General features: G+C 42.6%; 1 long non-coding RNA gene across 1 annotated transcript; it reads left to right on the top strand.

Annotated features, from left to right (window-relative positions):
- The first annotated feature begins 1,611 nt into the window (after positions 1-1,611).
- LOC106841387 (uncharacterized) lies at positions 1,612-5,216 on the top strand. The gene is made up of 3 exons (XR_001400619.3): positions 1,612-1,817; positions 2,223-2,314; positions 4,996-5,216. It is a non-coding gene; the product is annotated as an uncharacterized lncRNA (long non-coding RNA).
- Positions 5,217-6,046: the final 830 nt, after the last annotated feature.

Genomic DNA, 6,046 nt, shown 5'->3' with positions numbered 1-6,046 from the left:
GCTTATGAACAGCAGATATTGATTTCTAACAATTCTGGAGGCTGGAAGTCCAAGATCAAGGTGCTGGCAGATTTGGTGTCTGGTGAGAACCTTCTTTCTGGTTCACTTATGTTTGTCTTTTTGCTGTGCCCTCACATGATGGGAGGGATAAGGGAGCCTCCTGGGATCTCTTTCATAAGGCCATTAATCCCATTCAGGAAGGCTCTGCCCTCATGGCCTAATCACTTCCTAACACCATCACACTGGGAATAGGCTTCAACATATGAATTTCAGGGAACATAAACATTCAGTCTATAGAGGTATGTATAATATTTTACACTAAAAAGTCTAATATATTTAATCCTTCTGACATTTTATTAATTTTAATAATAAATATTGTCATTTAATTTTTAATTTATAGAAATAATGCACACGCTCTTTGTAAATCATTCAGAATCTAAAAATTAGGTAGAACAAACATTATAATCCATTTTCATGCTCCCTCTTAGAATACAGAATAGTTTTTCTCCAAGTGGATAGTCAATAACTCTGCAAAATTCATTAGAAAAATAGTCCACTCTCCTCCCTCTGTGTTCATGTAGAGGCCACCTTTATCATAAACTAAATGTCAGGATCTACATGGTCTGTTTGTGGCTTCTCTGTTTTGCCTTTTTACTCCTGGCCCAGTGCCATATATTTCCAGCCCAGCAATGTTATAAATCCTACTGACAGTGAAAGTCATCATGCTGCTGTTTGTAAAAATAATCTTGTTTATTCTTGCACATTTTCGCTAAACAGTGAACTTTTAAATCGGCTAGTTAACATCATAAAAATCTTTACTTTTAAATCCTAATTTCTAAATTATCACTAGTCTATGGAAAGTTATCAGCCAACTTATCACTCTTTTTGAATGTATAATAATTTTCACTTGATTCTAATAGCCAATCTTTATGTAAAGAGATTAGGAGAATATCCTGCAGTAGTAAAGAGCTCAGGATCTGGAGCCCGATTCCTGACTAATTCTGATTTCACCAGGTACAAACCTTATCACCTTGCTGAATATCTCTCATCCTGTTTTCTTCATGTGTGTGGTTAGGGATAATACGAGGGGCTGTGTAAACTAAGGCTAATTTGCGCCTGATTGTAGGAAGGGCACAATAACCACCTTCGATATGCTCTTCTTGTTTGCTTCTAATTAATTGTATAAATGTAAGACAAGCAATCAACCATAAGAGGGGAAAATGCTCGAGTCAGCCGCTTCTGCAGACATTTGTTATAAACAATGATTCTTTTAGAATGAGGAAGATCACTTTTTATAAGGAGCTCAAGATTTTCTGGGTGAGAAAAAATGGAAATCTCACCCCCAGCTCCCTGGGATTCTAAGTTAGGGTAGGCCGGCCAAACCCCAGCGACAGAGGAGAGAAACAACAGGTTAAGAAAAATCAAGGAGTAGGCTGCTCTGAAGCCTCTGCCTCAAGACAAGGGCCTGATCTGGGAAGAGAACTAGTTTTTCTTCAGGCTTTGGCAAAGGAGGAAAGCCCCTCAGCTTTCACTTACCCTGGAACTACGCTGTGCTGGGCAGTACGACAGCCGAGAACACGAGGCTCCATCAGTCATGAGACATGGCCGTGGCCTGGACAAGGACCTGAATCAGCAGAGTTGTTGCTGGAACAGTAGACACATTTCATTGGTCTGACTCGGGGGGACCAGGCCTCAGTAAGAACACATGGCCTGGTGACACAACGCAGCTGAGTATAGAATAGATTCCAGATGTGTCTGGAGATCTGAAAGACAGCCTCTTCAGGGAGAATAGAGCCTTGGGAGGTGAGTCACAAAAGGTAAGTGATGGTGTCCATTCTACTAAGTTCCATTCTACTAAGTACTAGAGTGATTATCGGAAAAATAGAAGATTACATTGTGACTGTATTTGTACCCGGAGTTGAAATAGCAGATTATACTAGTTTTATGAGAATAAATGGAAAAAAGAGTCATACAAACTATTCATAAGTTTTCATAAAGCAAGTCCTTCATCAATTCTAGTCATTTGCATTGTGCATTGTTAATCATCATTCTTGTTGATTTCATGGGTGTTCATTGTCCAGTATATAATGCAGTTAGTACTCTGATTGCAACTGGACATTCTCTTTTGCATTTAATCACCCTGATCAGACACATAAAAGAGGAAGTCTTAAACTAATTTTTATTCAACCACATTATAGTGCCATTTGTTTTCTCCTTCCCAGTAGCTTCAAAAGAAGTGTCTGCTGAATTGGCACCATGAATTTATTTTACCTTCTCATCTTTGTTGTCCTCTTTCTCTCTCAAGTAATGCCAGGTAAGCCCCCTTTGGCATCTCCCTTCCATGTCTGAATCTCATTTCTTTTCTCCAACCTGTTCCACTTTCAGAAGGATAGCCTTGGTTACCCAGAATCAGTGTAGGGATACTAAAATGGGAACCATGAGAAAAGGGACATTTCTGAAGTGCTTCACTGGGTTTGCATCTTCAGGCTGTCTGCACGTGAGGCACTGAGAAGAAACACTGAAACCAGAGAGGGAAAAAATGGGACAAAAATATGGCAGGCTTCCCTGGCCAATCTAATGACACCCTTGCAAAGATCCTCTTCTTTCTTTTTTTTTTTTCTTCAAACATTGGCACCTCAGCTAGCAACTGTTGCCAATCTACTTTTTTTTCCTGCTTTTTTCTCCCCAAATCCCCCCAGTACACAGTTGTATATTTCAATTGTGGGTCCTTCTAGTCGTGGCATGTGGGACGCTGCCTCAACGTGGCCTAATGAGCGGTACCATGTCTGCACCCAGGATCTGAACCCTGGGCTGCCGAAGCGGAGCGTGCGAACTTAACCACTCGGCCACGGGACCGGTCCCCTCTTATTGCTTAAGAAAGATGTATGTGGCATGTGTGTGTGGGCTGATGCAGTTTCTAAAGTTTACCATTAGCCTAATTCTAGAGTCGTCGTTTTTAATGACTGGCTCTAAGAGCAAGGAAAGAAGCAGCTTAGAGGTTTTTTAGAAGAAGGAAATTCACATATTTAGAACCATGGCATTTTGGAGGAAACTTAGAGGTTTACTCTGCTCCCTAACTTGAGCAGGGGGTGGCAGGGATAGGGAGACAGAGGGAGGCAGGAGACTGACTTCCTCCCTGTTCATTCCCTGCATCATAGAAGTGCTGATTGTCACAGAACAGCTTGGAGGGCTTTATAGAGTACTACAGCTGCATGGATCTGGGGGGAGAAAAGTGCCTTGTGTGGGTGAGCACCATGTGATCTGACAGGACGCTGAGAGTTTGAACCTTGCTTCCTGCAGAAAGTCAGCAATCTCTTCTACTGCCATGTTGTGCTTTGTACTCACCCACCTTAGTCCTCCGTCTCCCCCTCACTTTTGTCCTCTTCCAATAGTCTATCTTAAAATAAATAAATTCATCTAATCAAATATGCCATTCCTATGCCTCACTGCTGAGGGGACCTGTGCCTTCCAGAGCATCAATTCACAAAATTGATAGATAATGAGCTGAGGGGACAAGAGCTGGATGCAGCAGTGTCCCCCAGCACTGTTCTCCTTCTTTCTGCTTTGGATTAATAAGAGTCTGTTTACTGTGACCCACTGGGCATGATGACTGATTCTATTGCATTACTCAGAATAGTGAGCCAAGTCTGTTTCTTCACTGGGCTAAATTTCACTCAAAGAGAAGAGAAGAGTAGGTTATGGTGGGCTGTGAGGGAATTATAAGGAGACAATATGCAGGACTCCTCCACAATGAGACTCTTGGTTACAATACTAGGGTAAAGAGATGTTAGTGCTTCCCAGGTATAGGTGGCCCAGATGTCAGAGTTCCTTGGTCATAGCTGCTATGAAGCACAGGATGGGCATGGGTGGCCTTTTCATGGTAGCTACAACCATTTTGCTTGAAGATGGGGATACAAGAGCTCATGATGAGCAAGTTTGTAAAGCTGTCTGCTAAAAGCCCAGTTCTAAGCATCTCCCTTGCAGCATGCCGGTAGAATGGGGCAGACAGAACAAAGTGGAAGCAGAGCTGAGGTCCATGAGTGGGGTGACATGGGGGAGTGTGAGCCTTCTCCATCCCTGGCACTGATTCCACAAGGGGTGGGCACTGAGGCCAATGAGAGCCAACCCTGGTGACCTCTACAGCCTGGGTTCCAAAGTTGATGACTTCTGCTAATGACTAACAGTGGACAGTTTGGACTAGAGGGACCACAGAGACCCTTCCTTCTTGGGGCTGAGTGTAGGCTTTCTCTCCTCCACCCTCAAAGAAGCAAAAGGAGCAGGTTTTTTCAGGCCTGGCTTAGAGTCAGGTGGATATTTTTTTCTCTTTTAGGAACTTCTCTCACCTCAGCTGATTTCCTTGATTATTCAGGGTCCTTTCCTTTAGGGACTTGAATTGTAGATCGTGAATCTTATTTTTAGGATGTATCTGATACACTCTGAAGGCAGGGGTTCTAAACCTGGAAATTGTGGGTGAACTTCAGAGGGTTGCTGGCATCCCTCTAACGGTTTTGGCGTATAGTGTGTGTATGTTTGCATAACTGAGTAAATATGTATGTAGACCCTCCTTCCCTAGGCTAGGGGCTGGGGTATCATATTGTTTTCAGTAGTACCCTGCTCCAGGAAGATGAAAATACAAAAGTTGAATCTGTTGCTTCCAAAGGACATCAGTTGACAGTTCCACAATAGCAGATATCTGATGTCACACTTGCCAGCTCTGTGATATGTCAACCCAAGAGGAGTATTTGAAGTCTCTTATCCCATCCTCCAAATTACTGCACAAAAATTTCTGTTCATAACAAGCTCTTGAAGACCAGCATTGTCCTCCTGTTTAACAAGCAAGTAGGAGGGACGAGGTGGGGAAGAGGAGGTGCGTAAGACAGAACACTTTCATGAGCAATACAGTGTGGGGATGCCTGGTTGGACCGAATCATTCCTTCCCTTGTATGAAGCTTGAGCCTCTCTTCCCAAAACAAATAGTTTTTGTCCTTTCTACAGGTTATGGATACGGTCCAATGCATCATTTCTGTGACTCACACATCAGTGTCTGCCTGAGGAGGAAAAGAAATTGCATTATTCGTATGCCAGGGATGTGCCCTGGGAGGAGTTTCTGTTGTGTAAGAACGAAGTGAACTGAAGAATCTATGTTTAATGTCTCTTCCCTGAATTAAATTGGAAGGATGAGACCTCCTGGTATCATTTTGTTTCTTTGAATCATTTATGTCTTCAATACCTATTGAGCACCTTCTCTGCACTACACCCTGTACTGGTGGCTGGGGATATGGATTCAAGTTTCTCCTGCTAAGAAACTCACAGCCATGGAAATCTTATCCAAGTTGGGCAGATCAAGGATGTCTTCTCAGTGAGGGCCAGATATGAGCTGAGTTGTAAAAAAAAAAAAATAAGAATTAGCCAGGGAAAATTGAAGGAGAAGTTTAATAAATGTGTTTCAACGTGAAGAGAACAAAATACGCAAGGGCACTATGCCAGAAACGTGCCTGCCATCATGTTAGGGGGTAGTTTGAGAACCAAGATGTGATAAAAGATGAAACTAGATGAAGTATGGCGCATTGCTAGAGGAATTTAGCCTCTAAAGAAATTTCACGTTATCTTTTAACCTTCAGGGAAACATCGAAGAATTTTAAATGGAAGCATGGAGGAGGGATTAGAAGATGGAGAGACTGGAGACACAAAGGCCAGTTAGGATATTATGCAATAACTGAAGTGTGAATGTTTGGGGTTAAAAGGTGTGAGTTAAGACATTTCCAAAGACATAGAGTGGAGGCTAGTTACTTAAAAAATAACTTAGGGAGTAGAGGCATGAGGATTTGGTAATTGGAGGTGGGAAGTGCGAAGTAGAGTCCCTGTCTAGAGTTTAAAGGAGAGATAACAAAGGAGAGAGTCATTCCTGAGACATTAGGACTCATATGGGTGATAGTTGAAGCCCCACAGGCCAGGAATCCAGCAGAGACCGAGGAGTAATACTCTGAGACGAGAGAGAACTAATTTGAAGAACTAAGTTGGAGATGCCGAGCAAGCCAGCAGGTTG

This window comes from Equus asinus, chromosome 27, assembly GCF_041296235.1.
Source record: "Equus asinus isolate D_3611 breed Donkey chromosome 27, EquAss-T2T_v2, whole genome shotgun sequence".
NCBI lineage: Eukaryota > Metazoa > Chordata > Mammalia > Perissodactyla > Equidae > Equus > Equus asinus.
Note: the sequence above shows the minus strand (reverse complement) of the source record. Positions and strands in the feature narration are given on the sequence as shown.